Genomic DNA, 26,992 nt, shown 5'->3' on the forward strand with positions numbered 1-26,992 from the left:
TGTGAACCAGAAAATTATCCATAGATTTTTTTTTTCTTTTATAAAACACTCGTCTTTCCTGCCTTGCAGTAGTCAGTTCAGATAATAGGTTAGAAATCATCCCCTTAATAGAATCCAGCCATTCTGGCTCCTGTGTGCCGTTTTCCTGAGGAGGGAGACTGCACTGAGTACACAACAGAGACCCCCCTGGAGTAGGGGAAAACTTTGTGGTACAGAACCGACATACAATTTTATTGCCTGACATACTGTACAGCAGAACACACACACAGGAGCAGTGAAATAACACAGTAACCCAGAGAGCCTGGATGGAGCGAGACAGAGGGAGAAACCAGCACATTCTTGCCTCAACACCTAAAGCAGTGTTTTGCCGGGCAGAATCTAGAACCTTAGATAACGTAACTAGCTATAAAACAGACAGTATAGAGCTCCCCCTACTACAAACCCCCCTGGTACCAGTTCAAGGTGCTTTAGAGGGTCCTTGGAGGAGCAGCGCTTACCGGCATGCAGCAGGAAAAGGCGCACTGAGCCGCTGGTCCTGCTCCCTGGGAAGCCCTACCCCCTGTATTAATTTATACTGGCAAGTCTCACTAACTACAGAAAACAGGGTTAAAAACCCCTTTACTGTGTCAGCGCCAGTGTGGCTATATGCAGCGGGCACCACAGCTCAGAGTGCCCGCCGTGCCCTTATGCCATCTGAACCGGGAACCTGCTAACCGGGACCTCGGTTCCTGTACTCACCAACCAGCGTCTTCAGCTCTGATAGGGATGGCAGCATGCTATTGGAGTGCGTGCGCGCCCACCCTACGGGTGAGCGAAACACCTCAGGAGCTAGCATCCCGTCAGCGGGGATCCGGACCATTAACCCTTCAAGAGGTTGGTACCGGTCCCCCCCCACCACCATGCAGGCAGACTGGTGCCAACCAGTGCTGCCTGAAAATAATAAGATTTTACTCACCGGTAAATCTATTTCTCGTAGTCCGTAGTGGATGCTGGGACTCCGTAAGGACCATGGGGGGGGGGGGGGGGGGGGGGGGGGGGGGTGTAGCGGCTCCGCAGGAGACTGGGCACAACTAAAGAAAGCTTTAGGACTACCTGGTGTGCACTGGCTCCTCCCACTATGACCCTCCTCCAGACCTCAGTTAGGATACTGTGCCCGGAAGAGCTGACACAATAAGGAAGGATTTTGAATCCCGGGTAAGACTCATACCAGCCACACCAATCACACCGTATAACTCGTGATACTATACCCAGTTAACAGTATGAAATATAACAGCCTCTCAACAGATGGCTCAACCATAACCCTTTAGTTAGGCAATAACTATATACAAGTATTGCAGACAATCTGCACTTGGGATGGGCGCCCAGCATCCACTACGGACTACGAGAAATAGATTTACCGGTGAGTAAAATCTTATTTTCTCTGACGTCCTAAGTGGATGCTGGGACTCCGTAAGGACCATGGGGATTATACCAAAGCTCCCAAACGGGCGGGAGAGTGCGGATGACTCCGCAGCCCCGAATGAGCAAACTCTAGGTCCTCCTCAGCCAGGGTATCAAACTTGTAGACTCTTGCAAAAGTGTTTGAACCCGACCAAGTAACAGCTCGGCAAATTTGTAAAGCCGAGACCCCTCGGGCAGCCGCCCAAGAAGAGCCCACTTTCCTCGTGGAATGGGCTTTTACAGATTTAGGGTGCGGCAGTCCAGCCGCAGAATGTGCAAGTTGAATCGTGCTACAGATCCAGCGAGCAATAGTCTGCTTAGAAGCAGGAGCACCCAGCTTGTTGGGTGCATACAGGATAAATAGCGAGTCAGTTTTCCTGACTCCAGCCGTCCTGGAAACATATACTTTTCAGGGCCCTGACTACGTCCAGTAACTTGGAATCCTCCAATTCCCAAGTAGCCGCAGGCACCACAATAGGTTGGTTCACATGAAAACTGATACCACCTTAGGAAGGAATTGGGAACGAGTCCTCAAATCCGCCCTATCCATATAAAAAAATTAGATGAGGGCTTTTGCATGATAAAGCCGCTAATTCTGATATACGCCTGGCCGACGCCAAGGCCAACAGCATGACCACTTTCCACGTGAGGTATTTTAGCTCCACGGATTTAAGTGGCTCAACCCAATGCGACTTCAGGAAATCCAACACCACGTTGAGATCCCACAGTGCCACTGGAGGCACAAATGGGGGCTGACTATGCAGCACTCCCTTAACAGTCTGAACTTCAGGCAGTGAAGTCAGTTCCATTTTGGAAGAAAATCGATAGAGCCGAAATCTGGACCTTAATGGAACCCAATTTTAGGCCCATAGTCACCCCTGACTGTAGGAAGTGCAGAAATCGACATAGCGGAAATTCCTCCGTTGGGGCCTTCCTGGCCTCACAGCACGCAACATATTTCCGCCATATGCGGTGATAATGGTTTGCGTTCACTTCTTTCCTAGCTTTAAATAGCGTAGGGATAACTTCCTCCGGAATGCCCTTTTCCTTCAGGATCCGGCGTTCAACCGCCATGCCGTCAAACGCAGCCACGGTACGTCTTGGAACAGACAGGCCCCCTGCTGCAGCAGGTCCTGTCTGAGCGGCAGAGGCCATGGGTCCTCTGAGATCATTTCTTGGAGTTCTGGGTACCAAGCTCTTCTTGGCCAATCCGGAACAATGAGTATAGTTCTTACTCCTCTCCTTATTATTCTCATTACCCTGGGTATGAGAGGCAGAGAAGGGAACACATACACCGACTGGTACACCCACGGTGTTACCAGAGCGTCCACAGCTATCGCCTGAGGGTCCCTTGACCTGGCGCAATATCTTTGTAGCTTTTTGTTGAGGCGGGACGCCATCATGTCCACCTGTGGCCTTTCCCAACGGTGTACAATCATTTGGAAGACTTCTGGATAAAGTCCCCACTCTCCCGGGTGGAGGTCGTGTCTGCTGAGAAAGTCTGCTTCTCAGTTGTCCACTCCGGGAATGAACACTGCTGACAGTGCTAACACATGATTTTCCGCCCATCGGAGAATCCTTGTGGCTTCTGCCATCACCATCCTGCTTCTTGTGCCGCCCTGTTGGTTTACATGAGCGACCGCCGTGATGTTGTCTGACTGGATCAGCACCGGCCGGTGTTGAAGCAGGGGTCTAGCCTGACCTAGGGCATTGTAAATGGCCCTTAGTTCCAGAATATTTATGTGTAGGGAAGTCTCCTGACTTTTCCATAGTCCTTGGAAGTTTCTTCCCTGTGTGACTGCCCCCCAGCCTCGAAGGCTGGCATCCGTGGTCACCAGGACCCAGTCCTGTATGCCGAATCTGCGGCCCCCTAGAAAATGAGCACTCTGCAGCCACCACAACAGCGACACCCTGGCCCTTGGAGACAGGGTTATCCGCCGATGCATCTGAAGATGCGACCCGGACCACTTGTCCAACAGATCCCACTGGAAGATCCTTGCATGGGACCTGGCGAATGGAATTTCTTCGTAAGAAGCTACCATCTTTCCCAGGGCTCGCGTGCATTGATGCACCGACACCTGTATTTGTATTAGGAGGTCTCTGTCTAGAGACGACAACTCCTTGGACTTCTCCTCCGGGAGAAACCCTTTTTTCCTGTTCTGTGTCCAGAACCATACCCAGGAACAGTAGACGCGTCGTAGGAACCAGCTGCGACTTTGGAATATTCAGAATCCAGCCGTGCTGTTGTAGCACTTCCCGAGATAGTGCTACTCCGACGAACAACTGCTCCCTGGACCTCGCCTTTATAAGGAGATCGTCCAAGTACGGGATAATTATTTCGGCCATTACCTTGGTAAATACCCTCGGTGCCGGGGACAGACCAACGGCAACGTCTGGAATTGGTAATGGCAATCCTGTACCACAATTTTGAGGTACTCCTGGTGAAGAGGGTAAATAGGGACATGCAGGTAAGCATCCTTGATGTCCAGTGATACCATTAAATTCTCCAGGCTTGCAATAATCGCCCTGAGCGATTTCATTTTGAACTTGAACCTTCGTATATAAATGTTCAAGGATTTCAATTTTAGAATGGGTCTCACCGAACCGTCTGGTTTCGGTACCACAACATTCTGGAATAGTAACCCCGGCCTTGTTGAAGGAGGGGTACCTTGATTTCACCTGCTGGAAGTACAGCTTGTGAATTGCCGCCAGTACTACCTCCCTTTCTCCGAGGGCAGCAGGCAAGGCTGATGTGAGGTAACGGCGAGGGGGAGTCGCCTCGAACTCCAGCCTGTATCCCTGTGATACTACTTGCAGAACCTAGGGATCCACCTGTGGGCAAGCCCACTGGTCCCTAAAGTTCCCGAGACGCGCCCCCACCGCACCTGTCTCCACCTGTGGAGCCCCAGCGTCATGCGGTGGACTCAGAGGAAGCGGGGGAAGATTTTTGATCCTGGGAACTGGCTGTCTGGTGCAGCTTTTTCCTTCTTCCCTTGTCTCTGTGCAGAAAGGAAGCGCCTTTGACCCGCTTGCTTTTCTGAAGCCGAAAGGACTGTACCTGAAAATACGGTGCTTTCTTAGGCTGTGAGGAAACCGGAGGTAAAAAAAAAAAAAATTCTTCCCAGCTGTTGCTGTGGATACGAGGTCCCAGAGACCATCCCCAAACAATTCCTCACCCTTATAAGGCAGAATCTCCATGTGCCTTTTAAAGGCAGCATCACCTGTCCACTGCCCGGTCTCTAATACCCTCCTGGCAGAATGGACATTGCATTAATTCTGGATGCCAGCCGGCAAATATCCATCTGTGCATCCTTCATATATAAGACGACGTCTTTAATATGCTCTATGTTAGCAAAATATTATCCCTGTCTAGGGTATTAATATTATCCCTGTCTAGGGTATTAATATTATCTGACAGGGTATCAGACCACGCTGCAGCAGCACTATTTATGCTGAGGCAAATGCAGGTCTCAGTATAGTACCAGAGTGTGTATATACAGACTTCAGGATAGCCTCCTGCTTTTTATCAGCAGGCTCCTTCAAAGTGGCTGTATCCCCAGACGGCAGTGCCACCTTTTTTGACAAACGTGTGAGCGCCTTATCCACCATAGGGGATATCTCCCAACGTGACCTATCCTCTGGCGGGAAAGGGTACGCCAGCAGTAACTTTTTAGAAATTACCAGTTTCTTATTGGGGGAACCCACGCTACTTTACACACTTCATTCACTCATCTGATGGGGGAACAAAACACTGGCTGCTTTTTCTCCCCAAAAATAAAACCCCTTTTATGTGGTACTTGGGTTCAGGTCAGAAAATGCGTAACACATTTTTCATTGCCGAGATCATGTAACGGATGTTCCTAGTGGATTGTGTATATATCTCAACCTCGTCGACACTGGAGTCAGACTCCGTGTCGACATCTGTGTCTGCCATCTGAGGTAACGGGCGTTTTTTGAGCCCCTGATGGCCTTTGAGACGCCTGGGCAGGCGCGGGCTGAGAAGCCGGCTGTCCCACAGCTGTTACGTCATCCAGCCTTTTATGTAAGGAGTTGACATTGTCGGTTAATACCTTCCACCTATCCATCCACTCTGGTGTCGGCCCCACAGGGGGAGACATCCCATTTATCGGCCTCTGCTCCGCCTCCACGTAACCTCTGACTGAGGACAGGACCCCACAAAATCCTTTGGGGAGACAGAGAGAGAGTATGCCAGCACACACCAGAGCGCTATATAATGCAGGGATTAACACTATAACTGAGTGATTTTTCCCCCCAATAGCTGCTTGTATACACATATTGCGCCTAAATTTAGTGCCCCCCCTCTCTTTTTAACCCTTTGAGCCTGAAAACTACAGGGGAGAGCCTGGGGAGCTGTCTTCCAGCTGCACGGTGAAGAAAAAATGGCGCCAGTTGCTGAGGGAGATAGCCCCGCCCCTTTTTCAGCTGACTTTTCTCCCGCTTTTTTCATGGATTCTGGCAGGGGTAATTTATCACATATATAGCCCTGGGACTATATATTGTGATGATTTGCCAGCCAAGGTGTTTATATTGCCCTCAGGGCGCCCCCCCACCCCAGCGCCCTGCACCCATCAGTGACCGGAGTGTGAGGTGTGCATGAGAAGCAATGGCGCACAGCTGCAGTGCTGTGCGCTACCTTGTTGAAGACAGAAGTCTTCTGCCGCCGATTTTCCAGAACACTTCTTGCTTCTGGCTCTGTAAGGGGGCCGGCGGCGCGGCTCCGGGAACGAACACCAAGGTCGGGTCCTGCGGTCGATCCCTCTGGAGCTAATGGTGTCCAGTAGCCTAAGAAGCCCAAGCTACCACCAGTTAGGTAGGTTCGCTTCTTCTCCCCTTAGTCCCTCGCTGCAGTGAGTCTGTTGCCAGCAGATCTCACTGTAAAATAAAAAACCTAAAATATACTTTCTTTCTAGGAGCTCAGGAGAGCCCCTAGTGTGCATCCAGCTCAGCCGGGCACAAGAGTCTAACTGGGGTCTGGAGGAGGGTCATAGTGGGAGGAGCCAGTGCACACCAGGTAGTCCTAAAGCTTTCTTTAGTTGTGCCCAGTCTCCTGCGGAGCCGCTACCCCCCCCCCATGGTCCTTACGGAGTCCCAGCATCCACTTAGGACGTCAGAGAAAACTAAATTTTTAAAGAAAACTCTGGAGCTCCAGAGAATGCACCAGACTCCTTGGGCACATTTTTCTAAACAGTCTGCAGGAGGGGCATAGAGGGGAGGAGCCAGCACACACTGAAGAATTTTAAAGTGCCATGGCTCCAATGGACCCCATCTATACCCAATGGTACCAACACCATCCCAGTAACACCTAGGAAGTTGGAGAAATAAAGCAGCCAGTATATAACCCACCCAAACCTTACTGTCTCTGCACATTATATTTACCCCACCTGCAGTGCACATAGGGGGTCATTCCAAGTGCATTGCTAGCTGCATTCGTTCGCTGTGCAGCGATGAGGCAAAAAAAAAACTGCACTTCTGCGTATGCAGGGCAATGCACACGCGTGAAGTACTTTTACAACGGGCGATGTAGTTTCAGACAGGGTCGTGCGAAGCTTTTCAGTCGCACTGCTGACCGCAGAGTGATTGACATGAAGTGGGCGTTTCTGGGTGTCAACTGACCGTTTTCAGGGAGTGATCGAAAAAACGCAGGCGTGGCTGGCCGAATGCAGGGCGTGTTCATGACGTCAAAACAGGAACTGAATAGTCTGAAGTGATCGCAAGCGATGAGTAGGTATTGAGCTACTCTGAAACTGCACAAAAATAAAAAATAAAACTTTGCCGCCGCTCTGATCCTTTCGTTCGCACTTCTGCTAATCTAAAATACACTCCCAGTGGGCGGCGGCATAGCGTTTGCTCAGCTGCTAAAAACTGCTAGCGAGCGAACAACTCGGAATGACCCCCATAGTTTTGGCCATTAGAGAAAAATTTTGCTTTTGCAATCAACCCTGATTAGGCCCATAATACTGAATGCTTCTATCCGCTTCTGTTTGGCATAGTGTCTCCCCACTTCTGTCCATCCTTAACGCAACAGCTCATCTTATTTTCCTGTCTCCTCTCTGCAATGGCCTCTCCTCTGCCGGGCACTTCACTAGTTTCCTTAGTCCTGGCCTAAAGAATGTAGTTCAGATTCTGCACACTTCCTCACAAAATCCTCAGTCACCCTTCTGTTCCCTATATCTTCATTCACACTCCCTTCCATCCTCTCCACTCTGACAGCAACCACCACCTCACTTTCCATCTAATTACCTCTTTAAGACTTCACCAGGGCTGTCCCCCACTTGCCCTCATGCCCACTCAGACTCCAATCTCCACTACCTCAAATGCATCCTTAAAACGAATGAAGGCATAAACTGCATTTACATTTCAGTTTGAACACACCCCACCCAAATCTAAAAGGCGTGTACACATGTTGTGATTTTTCTTACGATTTTGACTACGAGTAGTCAAAATCGTAAGAAAATATAGTGCATATCGCACAGTGTGTATAGTCCTTGCGATGCTTATGCGCGGTCCCACGGGATCGACATCGCAAGGAAAAATAGACTGTGCAAGCAGCCCAACATTGACTATCGGTGGGGCCGGGCTCCAGCCACATCGAATAGTCAATGTCGGGCCGTACAGCACATCGCACCGTGTGTACACGCCTTTGCTCTTTGCACATATTATATCTGTCCCACCTGCAGTGCACATGGTTTTGCCCATTAGAGAAAGATTTTGCTTTTGCAATCAACCCTGAATTAAGCCCTTTGTTGCTTATATTAAGGATGAAGATCTGTCTGCACATAAGTCTCTCCCAGGTATTTAACGTTTAATACAGGATTTCACTGAAAATGCGTAGTGCTTTTTTGTACGAGTTTATAGCAGTTTAAAACAATGTTGCAATCTATAACTGTACACAAATAGCTCTCACTGGGGTAGATTGCTTGAGAAGTGAATAGTGGAAGGAGGTCCCGGCACTATTCAATTCAGCGCGCTGCTTTGTTCGAGAATGTCCATACTCACACCTTAAACAGGGTGTTTAGGTGCGACAAACAGCATTCTCCAACATAAGTGCCCTGCAGCTATGCTGTCTGCGCCGCACAAAAACATTGTGGCACTAGTTGCAAGGGGTACGAGCAGAAATCCACTAGTCGGCCAAAGCAGCAGGATGAATTGAACCGCACCAGCACCGCCTTCCTGGCGCTATTCACTTAGCAATCAACTGAATTAACCCCATTGAGGAATTTGCTCATAAATGCAAACTAAAAACAGTAAATAATTGATGATCATTAACTATTATAGGTTTCACTATTCATGCGGATTTGCTAGGTTTGTATTCTAATAATTTGGACTGTATCCTTCTGGCATCTAAAATGTAATATTATTGGCAACTGTTTGTGTTAATTGCTGCCACCCAACAGCTGTGTTTAGGTTGAAAGGTTATACTAAATAAGCAATACTAAACATTTGTTATTTACCTATTATTTTTTTAGATTGTATATATAATTTCTAGAGAATTAATCAGCCAGTTCTAGATTATATTCACAACAGTTGTAAAGCACAATGTAATATGTTAGCACAATATAAAATAAAATGTTAATAAACAAATAAGTACTGTCCCAGTTTTCTAATTGTTATAAACGCAAAAGGACTTCGCTTAATTATGGATATAAGAAGAGTGGACATTTTTTCCCCATAACGCTCGCTCTCCAAGGGTGCGGGGGAGAGGAACCTTTTATAAACAGACCAACTATTCATACATGAAGTACTGGAAATACTTCATATTATACAAGTCAATGTGTGTTCCCAGCCTCACTGAACTGGGAGCATGTGTCATGAAACTCCCACACACAAGCAAACCCAGGATATGCAATAACAGGGTCAGATATTTAGGAATGGAACACCGGATAATAAGTCCTCTGTCCTAACAGCACGCTTCACCCGCCATTTATGCACATATGTTGGATAAGCTCAGTATAAGAGAATGACATGCTGGAGTATGAGCTCACACAGGCTGAATGTATGCAGGGCATGGTGAACTGCTAGAGTTGAAAGGTCAGGAATGTGAGATAACAGCTGTAGTGAAGTACCCAACAGCTTAGCTGTTCTGCATAAACACTATTCCAACATCCATATGGTGCAGAGGGCAGAGATCATTAATAAAATAAATAATAATTTACAAATACTTTATTTTCAGTACTGCAATGGTTCTACAAAATGTCTAACATAAGGGAGTCTGCTAACTGCACATCAGTTTCATGAGTCAATCTGAACATTTTTCAAACATGCAAAAAACATTCATGTCGTCTCTTGATCCTATAATGCCAGTGACACAAGATAAAGTGCAGCTGCCCACGTGGCCTGCCACTGAATGGAGTACTTTACATTCTGAAGATCACAGCCAGACAGACAAGTGCCAAGGAATTTGTTCACTAGAAGACTGGCCTATGACATTTTAAGACAGAACTTTCTTTGTAGTAATATGAAATGTGAATATACACCAATATTTCCCAGCAGATGAGGAAGGCCTTTTGCTTTGTAGGCTTTTTTCATACTCCTTAAAGATATAAAAAAATTATCATGCCCACTGACATTTACTTGTGTTTTTGTTAATTGTTACTAGCATCTTAGAACGCACTGTAAGGTTCCAGATGCATTTACATATGGCACACACACACACACACACAAAGACACCCGTAATAAACCTGCCAATATGCGTTATAAATGTACAGAGAATTTAAAAATGTTTAAGCAAGTTTATAAGTCCTTTAAACGGGATGTATTTGTGTGACCGGCGGTCAGGAGATCCCTACATCCCGCCGCACGAAATCCCATCAGTCGGCATGCAGACTAGCAGGGACTATTCCCACTCGTGAATGTCCACAACACCCATAGAGTGGGAATAGAACCTGTGGTGCAGTGCTAATTTCGCACATTGGTAATCTGCGTAGGGCACCCAATATGGCTTCTTTGCCAAACACTTTAGTAGGAGAAATAGTCAATGGATTTAAATGATCCTGCGAGTATCCTGTATGAGGTTGGGTATAACATGCTGGCGGCCGAGATGCCAGCGGTCAGCATACTGTCCGCGGCTTCCCAATGATTAGAATCCCCGACAGGGGAAGTACCTACTTTACCTGAAAAAAGTCTGGGACTAACAGTGCCAACAAAGTAACCTTTTCTCCAAATAAGAGGTTTTGCAAAGGACAATTCATTCCTGGTACCTTATATTTATTTACAGTTTATTATATAGCGCAGCAAATTCCGTTGTGGTTTCCAATTGTAAAGCACAATGATAAAACAAAACCAGGTAATAACAAACAGTCAGAGGTAGGAAGACTCTAATCGCCTTCCTTCCCATAATCTATAGGAATTAGCAATTAAAATTGGTAAACAAAGTAAACACAGGTTGTGTTTGCGTGACCGGCAGTTGGGAGTCCACCGGTCACCATACTGACGCCGGGATCCCGGCTTTGAGATGGCCGGCAGGAGTCTCGTGGCTCGCCAGAGGTTCTATTGCCACTCTATGGGTGTTGTGGACACCCACGAGTGGGAATAGTCCCTGTTGGTGGTCATGCCAGCCGGCAGGCTATTCAACGTTTGGGATCCCAGCGTCTATCGTGACCGGCGGTCACATAACCGCATCCCATAACCACATGCCTTTTGCAAACATAAAATTAAATTCATCGTTTATTTGTGAGGCTCAATAAAATTCTGCAGCGCAGGACAGTCGGGGGGAGACTTAAGTGTGTATTGTAGCTCCCATCTTAAAAACAAAACAAAAACAAGGAAGCTATTCAATTGTTTTGCGTGACCAACCAGAAACAGCACTCATAGTGCATTGCTCCTTCCTGGGGTGGAAACAGAAAGATATGTAAAATAGGGCTTTAGGGCAGGTCACTGGTGTCAGGCACGCCTTATCTGCAGCACATCGGCATGGGAAAAGCTGCTTAAGGCTGGGGTCACACAGTGGCGAAGCGGGTCCTGTTCAACGGGACTCGCTTGGCCTCAAGGAGACTGCACATGGGCACCTATGCAGGCGCCCACACATGCGGCATTGGGCCAGATGACAGGACAATGGGATTTCAATGTGAACACATACATTTCACTGTAGGTGTTCATACAGTGCTGCTGTGCCGCACTGTGTTCAATTGAAATCCCATGTGGCAGTGGCCAGATCCTGTTCTGCAGCATCCTGCAGAACAGGATCCGTGTGCACACAAAACTCCCCTCCCGGCCAAGTGGGTCCCGATATGTGTGGCCCCAGCCTAAGATGGCTAACAACACGCATTGGGGCATGAGAAAGGCCATCGTGGGAATTAAGGGGGTGATTTAATTGGTTATGCAAAAAAAAAAAAAAAATAAGATTTTACTCACCGGTAATTCTATTTCTCGTAGTCCGTAGTGGATGCTGGGAACTCCGTAAGGACCATGGGGAATAGTGGCTCCGCAGGAGACTGGGCACAACTAAAAGAAAGCTTTTTGACTACCTGGTGTGCACTGGCTCCTCCCACTATGACCCTCCTCCAAGCCTCAGTTAGGACACTGTGCCCGGAAGAGCTGACACAATAAGGAAGGATTTTGAATCCCGGGTAAGACTCATACCAGCCACACCAATCACACCGTATAACTCGTGATACTATACCCAGTTAACAGTATGAAATATAACCGAGCCTCTCAACAGATGGCTCAACAATAACCCTTAGTTAGGCAATAACTACATACAAGTATTGCAGACAATCCGCACTTGGGATGGGCGCCCAGCATCCACTACGGACTACGAGAAATAAGATTTACCGGTGAGTAAAATCTTATTTTCTCTGACGTCCTAGTGGATGCTGGGAACTCCGTAAGGACCATGGGGATTATACCAAAGCTCCCAAACGGGCGGGAGAGTGCGGATGACTCTGCAGCACCGAATGAGAGAACTCCAGGTCCTCCTCAGCCAGGGTATCAAATTTGTAGAATTTTGCAAACGTGTTTGCCCCTGACCAAGTTGCAGCTCGGCAAAGTTGTAAAGCCGAGACCCCTCGGGCAGCCGCCCAAGATGAGCCCACTTTCCTCGTGGAATGGGCTTTTACTGATTTAGGATGCGGCAATCCAGCCGCAGAATGCTCCAGCTGAATTGTGCTACAAATTTAGCGAGCAATAGTCTGCTTAGAAGCAGGAGCACCTATTTTGTTGGGTGCCTACAGGATAAAAAGCGAGTCAATTTTCCTGACTCCAGCCGTCCTGGAAATATAAATTTTTAAGGCCCTGACTACGTCCAGTAACTTGGAATCTTCCAAGTCCCTAGTAGCCGCAGGCACTACAATAGGTTGGTTCAAGTGAAAAGCTGATACCACCTTAGGGAGAAACTGGGGACGAGTCCTCAATTCTGCCCTATCCATATGGAAAATCAGATAAGGGCTTTTACATGACAAAGCCGCCAATTCTGACACACGCCTGGCCGAAGCCAAGGCCAATAACATGACCACTTTCCACGTGAGATATTTCAAATCCACAGTTTTAAGTGGCTCAAACCAATGTGATTTTAGGAAACTCAACACCACGTTGAGATCCCAAGGTGCCACAGGAGGCACAAAAGGGGGCTGAATATGTAGCACTCCCTTTACAATGTCTGAACTCCAGGCAGTGAAGCCAGTTCTTTCTGGAAGAAAATCGACAGAGCCGAAATCTGGACCTTAATGGAACCCAAGTGTAGGCCCATAGTCACTCCTGACTGTAGGAAGTGCAGAAAACGACCCAGCTGAAATTCCTCTGTTGGGGCCTTCCTGGCCTCGCACTACGCAACATATTTTCGCCAAATACGGTGATAATGGTTTGCGGTTACTTCTTTCCTGGCTTTTATCAGCGTAGGAATGACTTCCTCCGGAATGCCTTTTTCCTTTATGACCTGGAATTCAACCGCGGTAAGTCTTGGAACAGACAGGGCCCCTGCTGTAGCAGATCCTGTCTGAGCGGTAGAGGCCATGGGTCCTCTGATATCATTTCTTGAAGTTCTGGGTACCAAGCTCTTCTTGGCCCATCCGGAACCACGAGTATCGTTCTTACTCCTCGTTTTCTTATTATTCTCAGTACCTTTGGTATGAGAGGCAGAGGAGGGAATATATATAAACCGACTGGTACACCCACGGTGTCACTAGAGCGTCAACAGCTATTGCCTGAGGGTCCCTTGACCTGGAGCAATATCTAGTTTTTTGTTTAGGCGGGACGCCATCATGTCCACCTGTGGCCTTTCCCAACGGTTTACCAACAGTTGGAAGACTTCTGGATGAAGTCCCCACTCTCCCGGGTGTAGTCTGCTGAGGAAGTCTGCTTCCCAGTTGTCCACTCCCGGAATGAACACTGCTGACAGTGCTAAGACGTGATTTTCCGCCCATCGGAGAATCCTTGTGGCTTCTGCCATCGCCATCCTGCTTCTTGTGCCGCCCTGTCGGTTTACAAGGGCGACTGCCGTAATGTTGTCTTATTGGATCAGTACCGGCTGGTTTTGAAGCAGAGGTCTTGCCAGACTTAGGGCATTGTAAATGGCCCTCAGTTCCAGAATATTTATGTGTAGGGACGACTCCTGACTTGACCAAAGTCCTTGGAAATTTCTTCCCTGTGTGACTGCCCCCCAGCCTCGAAGGCTAGCATCCGTGGTTACCAGGACCCAGTCCTGTATGCCGAATCTGCGGCCCTCTTGAAGATGAGCACTCTGCAGCCACCACAGTAGAGATACCCTGGTCCTTGGAGACAGGGTTATCAGCCGATGCATCTGAAGATGCGATCCCGACCACTTGTCCAAGAGGTCCCACTGAAAAGGTTCTTGCATGGAACCTGCCGAATGGAATTTTGCTTCGTAAGAAGCTACCATTTTTCCCAGGACTCGTGTGCAGTGATGCACCGATACCTGTTTTGGTTTCAGGAGGTCTCTGACTAGAGATGACAGCTCCTTGGCTTTCTCCTGCGGGAGAAACACTTTTTTCTGTTCTGTGTCCAGAACCATCCCCAGGAACAGTAGGCATGTGGTAGGAACCAGCTGTGACTTTGGAATGTATAGAACCCATCCGTGCTGTTGTAGCACTTCCCGAGATAGTGCTACTCCGACCAACAACTGCTCCTTGGACCTCGCCTTTATAAGGAGATCGTCCAAGTACGGGATAATTAAAACTCCCTTTTTTCGAAGGAGTATCATCATTTCTGCCATTACCTTGGTAAAGACCCTCGGTGCCGTGGACAGTCCAAACGGCAGTGTTTGGAATTGGTAATGGCAATCCTGTACCACAAATCTGAGGTACTCCTGGTGAGGATGGTAAATGGGGACATGTAGGTAAGCATCCTTGATGTCCAGGGATACCATGTAATCCCCCTCCTCCAGGCTTGCAATAACCGCCCTGAACGATTCCATCTTGAACTTGAATTTTTTTATGTATGTGTTCAAGGATTTCAAATTTACAATGGGTCTCACCGAACCGTCCGGTTTCGGTACCACAAACAGTGTGGAATAGTAACCCCGTCCTTGTTGAAGTAGGGGCACCTTGACTATCACCTGCTGGGAATACAGCTTGTGAATTGCCTCTAGCACAGCCTTCCTGCCTGAGGGAGTTGTCGGCAAGGCAGATTTGAGGAAACGGCGGGGGGGAAGACGCCTCGAATTCCAGCTTGTACCCCTGAGATACTACTTGAAGGATCCAGGGATCCACCTGTGAGCGAGCCCACTGATCGCTGAAATTTTTGAGGCGGCCCCCCACCGTACCTGGCTACGCCTGTGGAGCCCCCGCGTCATGCGGTGGACTCAGAGGAAGCGGGGGAAGAATTTTGATTCTGGGAACTGGCTGACTGGTGCAGCTTTTTCCCTCTTCCCTCGTCTCTGTGCAGAAAGGAAGCACCTTTGACCCGCTTGCTTTTCTGAAGCCGAAAGGACTGTACCTGATAATACAGTGCTTTCTTAGGCTGTGAGGAAACCTGAGGTAAAAAAAAATTCTTCCCAGCTGTTGCTGTGGATACGAGGTCCCAGAGACCATCCCCAAACAATTCCTCACCCTTATAAGGCTCTATGTGCCTTTTAAAGTCAGCATCACCTGTCCAGTGTCGGGTCTCTAATACCCTCCTGACAGAATGGACATTGCATTAATTCTGGATGCCAGCCGGCAAAATATCCCTCTGTGCATCCCTCATATATAAGATGACGTCTTTAATATGCTCTTATGCAAAATAGTTTCCCTGTTTGACAGGGTCACAGACCACGCTGCAGCAGCACTATCTGCAGGTCTCAGTCTAGTACCTGAGTGTGTAAAAACAGACTTCAGGATAGCCTCCTGCTTTTTATCAGCAGGTACCTTCAAAGTGGCCGTATCCTAAAACGGCAGTGCCACCTTTTTTGACAAACGTGTAAGCGCCTTATCCACCCTAGGGGATATTTCCCAGCGTAACTTATCCTCTGGCAGGAAAGGGTACGCCATCAGTAACTTTTTAGAAATTACCAGTTTCTTATCGGGGAAACCCACGCTTTTTCACACTTCATTCACTCAATTGATGGGGGAACAAAACACTGCCTGCTTTTTCTCCCCAAACATAAAACCCTTTTTTAGTGGTACTTGGGTTAATGTCAGAAATGTGTAACACATTTTTTATTGCCGGGATCATGTAACGGATGTTCCTAGTGGATTGTGTATATGTCTCAACCTCGTCGACACTGGAGTCAGACTCCGTGTCGACATCTGTGTCTGCCATCTGAGGGAGCGGGCGTTTTTGAGCCCCTGGTGGCCTTTGAGACGCCTGGGCAGGCGCGGGCTGAGAAGCCGGCTGTCCCATAGCTGTTACGTCATCCAGCCTTTTATGTAAGGAGTTGACACTGTCGGTTTATACCTTCCACCTATCCATCCACTCTGGTGTCGGCCCCACAGGGGGCGACATCACATTTATCGGCATCTGCTCTGCCATCACATAAGCCTCCTCATCAAACGTGTCGACACAGCCGTACCGACACACCGCACACACACAGGGAATGCTCTGACTGAGGACAGGACCCCACACAGCCCTTTGGGGAGACAGAGAGAGAGTATGCCAGCACACACCAGAGCGCTATATAATTTAGGGATTAACACTATATTGAGTGAATTTTTCCCAATAGCTGCTTGTATATACAATATTGCACCTAAATTTAGTGCCCCCCCTCTCTTTTTAACCCTTTGAGCCTGCAAACTACAGGGGAGAGCCTGGGGAGCCGTCTTCCAGTTGCACTGTGAAGAGAAAATGGCGCCAGTGTGCTGAGGGAGATAGCTCCGCCCCTTTTTCGCAGACTTTTCTCCCGCTTTTTTATGGATTCTGGCAGGGGTATTTATCACATATATAGCCTCTGGGGCTATATATTGTGATATATTTGCCAGCCAAGGTGTTTTTATTGCTGCTCAGGGCGCCCCCCCCCCCCCCCCAGCGCCCTGCACCCTCAGTGACCGGAGTGTGAAGTGTGCATGAGGAGCAATGGCGCACAGCTGCAGTGCTGTGCGCTACCTTGGTGAAGACTGATGTCTTCTGCCGCCGATTTTCCGGACCTCTTCTTGCTTCTGGCTCTGTAAGGGGGGCGGCGGCGCGGCTCCGGGAACGAACACCAAGGCCAGTTCCATGCGGTCGATCCCTCTGGAGCTAATGGTGTCCAGTAGCCTAAGAAGCCCAAGCTAGCTGCAAGCAGGTAGGTTCGCTTCTTCTCCCCTTAATCCCTCGTTGCAGTGAGCCTGTTGCCAGCAGATCTCACTGTAAAATAAAAAACCTAAAATAAACTCTTTCTAGGAGCTCAGGAGAGCCCCTAGTGTGCATCCAGCTCGGCCGGGCACAGAAATCTAACTGAGGCTTGGAGGAGGGTCAGTGGGAGGAGCCAGTGCACACCAGGTAGTCTAAAAGCTTTCTTTTAGTTGTGCCCAGTCTCCTGCGGAGCCGCTATTCCCCATGGTCCTTACGGAGTTCCCAGCATCCACTAGGACGTCAGAGAAATAAAAATATATTTTTTTTAATAATATATATTATATATACACACACACACATTTATTTTTTATATTTTTTAGTTCCCATGCTCTTTAGGCGTAGGCTACAATACCAGCAAACCACTGAATAGATCTGCAGCTAGGCTGTTTTTTTTTTTTTTTTTATAAATGAAAAAAAAGGAGTCTGAGAGAGTTCTTAATCATACAAAATATAATTAGACTGGCTTAAATTAAGTGCAGACATGAGATAAAGGGCCAGATTCATATTTGTAAGCAAAGCAAAATATCAAGCAACTGAGCAAAACCATGTTGCGCTGCAGATGTAACATGTGCAGAGAGTTATATTTGGGTGGGTAATTTTGTTTCTGTGCAGGGTAAGTATTTGCTGCTTTATCTTTACACTGCAATTTAGATTTCAGTTTGAACACACCCCACCCAAATCTAACGCTCTCTCTCTCTACACACATTACATCTGCCCCACCTGCAGTGAAACATGGTTTTGTCCAGTTGCTTGATAATTTGCTTTGCTTACAAACTTGAAATCAGGCCCAAAGGTTAGAAAGGGCACCGCTTATTTAATATACTATTACATGGATTTTTTTCTGAGCTCTGAGAATCATTAGGGAATCATATGGTGTAGAATGGATAAGTTAAATAAAAAAATCCAGAAATATTTAAACATCTCCCATTTAATAAGATTATGTACGGATTCATTAGTGACAAACACTATAGTTAATTGAAAGAACAAATGAATGCAGTGTTTTGTTTTTTGGGATAGTGAATTCCTCCCTGTGTAATTAATACTATATTTTACTACACAAGCTTCACAACACAGTGTTGTTTTAGAGTGGAAACATTGCCATTCAAAATACTTCTGATTCCATGTAATGAGTTAGCAGTGTACCAGAACACATCCACCACATATCTGTAGCAGCAGAGGCTGTTGGCTGGCTGTCACTTACTTACGTACACATGGACATTGAAAAACACATGCTTGTTCATGTGTAAGTAAGTTGACAACACTTCAGCAGAGCTTTAGTACACATTCAGAAACGCTGTAGGCCAGTGGTTCTCAAACTGTGTGACGTGGCTCCCTGGGGTGCCTCGGGACACTTGCAGGGGTGCCTTGGATCTGTGGTCCAGGACCAATTCAAATTATTTATGGTCAATATAATAGGCAAAACCAGTGCCGGTGGCTGCCAATCATAAAATATGGGGACAAACAGAAGCAAATCTTGTCCTTCACTACACAATTGAGCCTAAGGAGGACATATAAATACAATTTACTTAATTTAATTTTTCTTTCTAAATTTCTCAGTAAGAAATTTTTGGCCTGGGGTGCAGTGAGAAAAATTCTAATACTCTAGGGCGCCGTGATTCAAAAAAGTTTGGAAACCACTGCTGTAGGCTGAATATAGTGTATAAAGAGTTGTTCCCATATAAATAGGTTATTTCTTGAAAGCATTAAATTGCCAAACACTGCAGGCAACTAGAAAATGATATGATACAATGCAACCTGAATATTTATCAGAACACATGTACATGCCGGTCTAGTCACATACAATATTTTTTTGGGAGGCCCAAGGCTCTATTTTACATGGTGTTGCAGTAATTAACATTCTATATAACTGCTTAGCACAGCAAAGCAGAATGTCCTACCTCAGCAATTTACCATGCCGTATCATATACTTCACTGACCTCCTAAGGTTCAGATGTAGTGTACACTAGTGAATTGAGCCAGCAGTGACCAAACCAATCCCAAGGGCAAGTAGAAGTAGGTATAGGATCATTAGAACCAATCTGTTCCATCCGGTCTTTGTCAGTAAAAGGGAAGACTGCTCAACTGCACACTTTTCTTCAGCTCTGTAACCAACCATCTACAAGCTGTAGTTGCCTGTACTCCTGGCTGCCATAAAACACATTACTGCACGAGAATGAAGGAGGATGCCTGGTAAGTACACCACTTCCACAGCTGTCGCAGGGAGGCGCAGCTGGACAGACCTGTCACTCCATTTAAACAGTAAGTATATCAGTACCTCTGCACTTATGCAGTTGACTTCAAATAACTCTCGTGGAATCCCTAGCTAAATTAAATGGCACTACAAAAGTCTATGTCGCATATATCGTAAAAAGAGAACAATGAGGTGGCTTCCTAATGCAGTTCCGTTCCAAATGGTAAAAACAAAGGCAAACATGATGTCATAGTCTTGTTTAGGCAGAAGTGACAAGGTCACATAATAAAAGGTTCTGGGTTGCCATAATTGGCGGATGTGATGGAGATCAGAGCTGCCGAGTCTGCGTTTTGGAGACAATAGTTAGACATCTGTAATATGTATATCACACATGCTGGCAAGTAAGCACACATGGAAGTCATTGACATAGGAAATATGCAACCTTTTAGTTGGAGAAAGCTAGGACACAATTTACATTTCTGTTTACCATCAAAAGCAATTGTCATACTCACAAGACTACTGAAACATTGCTAGAAGTGGAACATGCACTGCACAAGTTACAGCAAGGATAACTGATGCCATGGCACTGCTGATAGGGGCTTCTTTGTGCTTTTGTAACAGACCTCTCAATGGGATCCGGTCTGAAGATCGACAGTGTCTAGGTAGACAATGTTTAGGTCGACCACTATAGGTCGACAGTCACTAGGTCGACATGGATGGAAGGCCGACATGGTTTCTAGGTCGACATGAGTTTTTCACATTTTTTTGGGGGGGGGGGGGGGATTTTTTCATACTTAACGATCCACGTGGACTACGATTGGAACGGTAAAGTGTGCCGAGCGAAGGCACCATGCCCGAAGCATGGCGAGCGAAGCGAGCCATGCGAGGGGACGCGGTGCACTAATTTGGGATCCCGGTCACTCTACGAAGAAAACGACACCAAAAAAAAAAAAAAAATCCTCATGTCGATCTTTAGACCTGTCGACCTAGCACATGTCGACCTAGAAACCCTGTCAACCTTCCATCCATGTCGACCTAGTGACTGTCGACCTATAGTGGTCGACCTAGACACTGTCGATTTGATGAACCACACCCCTCAATATGGCTTCTATGCTGTTTGGAAACAAACTATCCAAATTTTACATGCAGTTTTATTGTGGATACACAAAAGTCCTGAAAGCTTTGGTAGCCAAAATAAGACTTTCTGGTAGCCACACTTTAGAACCAGTTGTCTGCAATCAAAGTTCTCAAACTCGGTCCTCAGGACCCCAGGAAGTCCATGTTTTCCAGGTCTCCTCACAGAATCACAAGTGAAATAACTAGCTCCACCTGTGGCTCTTGCATCTTTTAAAATGGGTCAGTGAGTATTAATTACACCTGGAAAATGTGAACTGTTTGGGGTCCTGAGAACAGAGTTTGAGAACCACTGATCTACAAGTCAAATATGGGAGAGCTGTATTAGGGTGACCATATTATCCCTTTTACTCGAGACGCTCATGGATTACACAGGTTCTGTAACTGGCTGACTTCAAGCCGACATTTCAGATAGTTTTAATCAGCCACAGAACCTGTGTAATCCATGAGCGTCCCAGGTAAAAGGGATAATATGGACACCCTAGCTGTATACTACAACTGGACACACACGTTCTACATCCATAGGCGCGTTTCAGATATTGTATTGCTATTGCACTTGGATTTACTAATAATCATGTTCTGATATAAAGTTTGGTATAGACCGAGTCTAATGCACAGATTGCCTACATGATGGACCTAGCCTCACCCACTGTGCCATTTTCCCATGGACATTGCAGCACCACCCCCTCCCCCACACAAATGTAGTAGGTACTCATTATGATGAATAATGCTTGTGCAATTGGCTTTGTATGCTGGAATGTCGCTTTAAATTTGGTCAAAATTAGCTTATATACACAGTGGTTGGTAAATATCCAATAGAGGACAGCATTAAAAGGGCCCCATACACTACAACAATATGTCTAGAAGCTGAAATCGGAGGCGATTTCCCTTGAACTCTCCCGGGAGCTTCCCGGGAGTGGTTCCATACGATTCGGTACATTTTGCATGCGATATATCGTATGTGATCCCAGCCATGCCTGCGGGAACCGATATATCACGAGTGCAGCACTAGCGATCTAGGGGATCTGATCCGACCCTCATGGGAACATGCATCAGATCGGATACACAGCCAAAATGCCCGATTTCACCCAATATATCGGCCCGAACTGGGCTAAAATCGGGGCATTAGCATTCTAGTGTATGGGGCCCTTAAGGCTCAGACACAGGCATTAGTGCTTTAGGCTGGTCATTCATTTGAAATGCACTTATATGAAAAGTGTTGTCGGCAATCTGTGCTTGATATGATGAATTTGGCAGCAGTCAGAATAATGCCTGCGGCATCCCGATGTTCGGAATCCTGACAGGACAAGGTAAGTATACTTACCTTTACCCCTGGCCCCCTAACCCTATGCCTTTTTACATTTGTTCAAAATGTTTTGTGCTGCTTTATTTTTGGAAAGAAAGCTCTAGTTCAAAGCACTTTAGCTTTTCCCATCAGTAGAAGCATCTGACATGCATTTACATTGTAACCACACGCCTCCCAAGTTCCTGGAACAAATTTGGTCCAAAGCTCTGTACATGCACTAGAATATGCTTCATATACATGCTCCGTTTTCGTGATTAAGTAGTCTTGCAATCACTACTAAAAGGGGAAACCTGCCCTCGAAATGATGGATTCTCTTGTTCACCCGTGATGGAAGTCTTGGGAATTCAATTGTATTTTGTTTCTCAAGTTGCACTTAAAAAAAATAAAAAAAATACACTTTTCGCTATGAGATACACTCAAATTAAAATGGAAAGAAAATGCATCAATAATTTATCGGAGATAAATTGTGTGAAAACGGACATAGATGAAGAGTATATAAATTGCAACTTTGGAAATCAGAATTAATAGGGTAATGTTTTGAGGATACAGAAAAAAAATTGCAGACATTAGCACATATGCAGAGTTTTACTCATCTCTGCGGCTGGACTGCCCCATCTCAGGTTAATTCCGCTCGTAATAATCAATGAGCGCTTGCACCAGCCTTATCTTTGGTATAAATGATTGGTCAAATCTTTGGTAATTATGAATAGGCACCACTGTCAGCACACCTTCACTAAATGTTGCCTATGTAAAAAACCTCTTGCCATCTAGTTACTCATCATCACCTTAAGATGGAGACACGACCGAGTTGTATCCGCTGTAATAATGTTAATAGATCACAGCAGGAACTATACTACTTGGTATTGGCATAAAAAGGTAAGGATTCAGATGCCTCATCATTACTGTATATTTTGAACCAAAAGAAGTAAAGCACCGCAAGCTATTTTCCTCCAAAATGCAAATAACGCCCCGAACTGGATGTGTAAGTACACATCCCATGGTGGGGAAACTACTCATGTGCAGAAGGATTCCTGCGCGATCGCTCGCAGTCCCCCCCCTTAGCCACAGCATAATTGTGGGGGGCAGCAACCGGGACCACTCTACACAAATGGACATGATGCCTTCATTTTGTAAGTGTGCTGAGCCCAGCAGAAGAATTCAGTCAGCCAGTCTGAGTAAGCTTTGGCTTATGCAGATGGCCGATGGCTGAGACCATCACATCTTCGGACGCAGCCCTCGAAAAGCAGGTGCTGGCAGGAGGCGTCTTTTTCCTACAGACGCCTCCTGCAGCATTAGATTATTAGTTGTACATTACCCCAACAGCTATGCAATACCGTACGTATCTAAATCAAACCCTAAGGGGGAAATGTCGTAGGGTGTGAGAATCAGAAAATGAGAGATTGAGAGGTAGTATACCGTGAATAAATGAGATATAGATCTCTCTCTCTGGCTCTGCCAGATAATACATCCAGTCGATAGGATTGCATATTACAGTGCGATCAAACTGCATAAGTGATCAATGATAAATGGGCCACTATGGAACTTCCCAAGGTAATCCACAGGTGCAATAGTAAGGGCTACAACACACGAGCCGGCTGGCGCCGCCCGGCAAAAACCCAGCTGGCTTTAAACCGCTGCCGTGATGCAAAGACACATGCAGCGCAATGTGTCCTTACACACGGCACGGTCCCGGCTGCCGGGCCGTCTTTGCAGCCAGTAAACAGTGTATGTGAAGCGGAGCTTACACACACACACACACACACACACACACACACACACACACGTTTTTTTCCCGAGCCGTGTCTAATGCGGCTCAAAGCCGTCCTGTGTGAGTGACTCTGCCGGTTTCTCCCAGATGGCAAAAAGCCGGACAAAGTTTGTCCGGCTTTTTGCCATCCGGGAGAAACCGCTGCGTGTGTTACAGCCCTAAGTTGTCTGTTCATCTCCGGCACTGGAGAGAGTGCCCCTGTTTTAATATAGCACAGCATTTATCCAAACATATGAGCCCTATAACATTACGGGCTCTGAAATAAAACTTCTTTATAAGATAAAAGCTATTTAGTTTCATTTGTTTTGTGAGGTAGGGAATACTGAAACAACCAATCACAAATATAAAGAAAGTTTGTTTTTGCAAAAATACATCATCAATTATTTAAATAAACATTGGTTGCTAGAGCACGTTGTTTATAAAGTGTTAACCTCTTCACCTATAACACAATATGTAAAGATATAAAGTGCAAGATAGCGTTTCTGCATGAAATCTAAGCTCTATAACACATAAGATAACGCTTCTAAACCAATAAAATAATATGTAGAAACATCTGATAAAAACCGCATATACAATAACATAAAATAAAAACAAAACAAAAAAAAAAAAAAAAAAACACAGAAGGATTTCTCACTGATGAAGGTTTTGCAATGTGTTATCGGTATGCTGACCACTTCTGGAATTGTTGCAGTATTTTCTGCGCCAATTCTACACAAGCCCTTAGTTCTTTTTCACGGGTGTAGTAGGAGTGGCCGGGATCCCGGGGGCCAGGATCCATACCGCGGGCTTACATGCGCCACGCTATTTATTCTCCCTCCAGGGGGGGGTCGTGGACCCCCCAAGAGGGAGAATATGTATTGGCATGCCAGCGGTCGGGATCTCGGCGCCAGTATGCTGGCGGCATACTGAAGACCACCCCTTATTCACATGTATATAAACACTAGCAGATGTGGCGTAAAACCATGGGGTCAATTCAACTCAGCGCAGATTAAACAGCACTGGGAGGGAGTTCCCAGAGTTATTCAATTCAGCCCAATGTGATGTCCAATGAGGGGATCTCTTCTTGCACCCCTACGGAGGTACGAGTAGAAATCCGACAAAAGTACTGGAGCAATGGTTTCCTCCGCGCTAAGGGCCGATAACAGCATTGCGCCAGGAACTTAAGTCAGAGTGTGCCGGTTCTCGCGACTGAACACCCTGTTTAGTCCCCAAGAACCGGCCTTCTCCAACATAACAGCACGTTTCACAATGCGTTTATTTCCGAGAATACACTTTCCATGCATCTGCGAAGGGCTCAAAACTCTGATTCAGCACACACACTGCCTGTCAAACACCAAACGAATTTATAAAAAAAAAAAAAAAAAAATTTATATATATAATGGTTATTGAGAAGGGTGAAAATTGTTGCTTTAACAATGGTTTGTATGTTGCCCAAATACAATTATCACCTTCTTTCAATTAAACTGCTGAGATTATTACTACACGATTGCTTTTAGAATATTCTTCATTTCTAAAGTACAGACATATTGCACAGCACTGTTAATTGAGGGGATCATGCTATATACCAGAAGTTCCCAAACGCAGTCCTCAAGGCACCCCAACAGTCCTGGTGTTAAATGTATCCATGCTTGGCCACAGGTGACAATTAGCACCTTAATCAATTTGACTTATACCACTTTCACACCGTCTGAAGGCGGGTCGCACACGGGAGCTCCCAGTGTGCGACCCGCGTCAATATCCCTTTCACACCACATATTGCCAGGTTAGTGACGTCTGCGGTGACACAGCGTGGGTGGTGCTGGGAGATCACGTCTCCAAGCGCCGCCCGTCCACACACTGAACGGGAAACAGGTCGCCCTGACCAGGCTCACAGTCACACCGCACAGTGAGCTGGGTTGGACACGAGTTCAACCCTGCTCGCTAGCAGGGTTGAAATACCGGGTTTCTCAACCCGGTATATTGCCCCTGGTACCTTTCACACCGCACAGGAACATAGGTTATGTGCGCTCATGTGCCAATAATCCGTGTTTAAAGCTGCTGGTGTGAAAGGGGTATAAACCATCTGTGCCGAGCCATTGCTATATCTAAAACCAATAGGTCAATAAATCCAACCAATAGGGTGATCTTCAGTTTGCCGGCTGTTGGGTATACTGGTAAAGACAACGCTCCTTTAGATTACAGACAACAATCCTCCCTCATCCTGCTTGTAATGACCCACTCCAGGCTTGTGAGTCACCATTCCCCATGCTGGCAGGACATGCCATTACCATGGTGGGTACTGTAGATCACCTTATGAACACTAGATATAATCACACATTCTACACAGTACTGCCAAAACAAAAACATCAAAACTTTCTTTTACAGCAAGCGTCCCTGTATGAGGCCCTATCTGCATCTAATCCTAATATATGACATACAGCCCGGCGTACTGTGTAGCACTGCAACAGGACTGACAGCTCAAGGAACAAACCCGCATACAGAACAAGAGAACGGACCAATCAGAGCGCAGCCATAGTCAGCAGGTACTCACCAGGCGGCAGCACTAGGATAGCAGCCCCGATCCCGCCTGAGAATGGCTGTAGCAGCGGCGCACGGCGAGCGACATTCCCTGACACTGGCCGCACCTCACACTGTACAACGTCTGCAGCTCCCGGTGGCCGCCACACTACCACCACTGCTGCACTGATTTTCCTGTTCAGACGAACCGCCAGCCCCACCTTCAGCTACCTAGCTCACTCCGATTGGACCGGTCATTGCCTTTCCTCTTCGAATAGCCCAATTATAGTGCGTATGTGTTCTGTAAAAACCTCCCCGTCCCTCCCCCTACACACGCCCCGGGCAGCTGCGGCAGATGTGTGAGTGAGGAATAGGCCGGGCGGGGCCTCTCCTCTGCCTGTCACTCCGTCCTCATCCATCCATCCGGACGACTCTGCAGTCAGCTGTCTCTCGCGGGCGATGCTGCTGCTGTCCCGCGTGGAAGTTGCAGAAAGCTGCTCATTACTCTCCATAGCTTCCCTATATTCATGCGGTAGATTTTGTTCAAATGTAGGGGGTAATTCCAAGTTGATCGCAGCAGGAGTTATGTTAGCAATTGGGCAAAACCATATGCACTGCAGGGGAGGCAAATATAACGTGCAGAGAGAGTTAGATTTGGGTGTGGTGTGTTCAATCTGCAATCTAATTTGCAGTGTAAAAATAAAGCAGCCAGTATTTACCCTGCACAGAAATAAAATAACCCACCCAAATCTAACTCTTTCTGCACATGTTATATCTGCCTCCCCTGCAGTGCACATGGTTTTGCCCAACTGCTAACAAAATTCTTGCTGTGATCAACTTGGAATTACCCCCGTAAAGTGAGTGAGCATCATCAGTGTTGCTATGTGGGGCTGTTTTCTCCTTAGTGTGCAATGATACCATGCAAGCTGTTACTAAT

The 26,992-nt window shown here is 46.7% G+C and overlaps 1 protein-coding gene across 2 annotated transcripts in view; it reads right to left on the bottom strand.

Annotated features, from left to right (window-relative positions):
* The window catches only part of GAS2L3 (growth arrest specific 2 like 3), a 111,532-nt gene extending 85,061 nt beyond the window's left edge, over window positions 1–26,471 (bottom strand). For both annotated transcript variants that reach the window (XM_063927832.1, XM_063927831.1), the window contains exon 1: window positions 26,090–26,471. The gene's annotated coding sequence lies outside the window, so the exon portion shown is untranslated. The remainder of the gene's footprint in view (window positions 1–26,089) is intronic.
* Window positions 26,472–26,992: the final 521 nt, after the last annotated feature.

This window comes from Pseudophryne corroboree, chromosome 6, assembly GCF_028390025.1.
Source record: "Pseudophryne corroboree isolate aPseCor3 chromosome 6, aPseCor3.hap2, whole genome shotgun sequence".
Lineage (NCBI taxonomy): Eukaryota > Metazoa > Chordata > Amphibia > Anura > Myobatrachidae > Pseudophryne > Pseudophryne corroboree.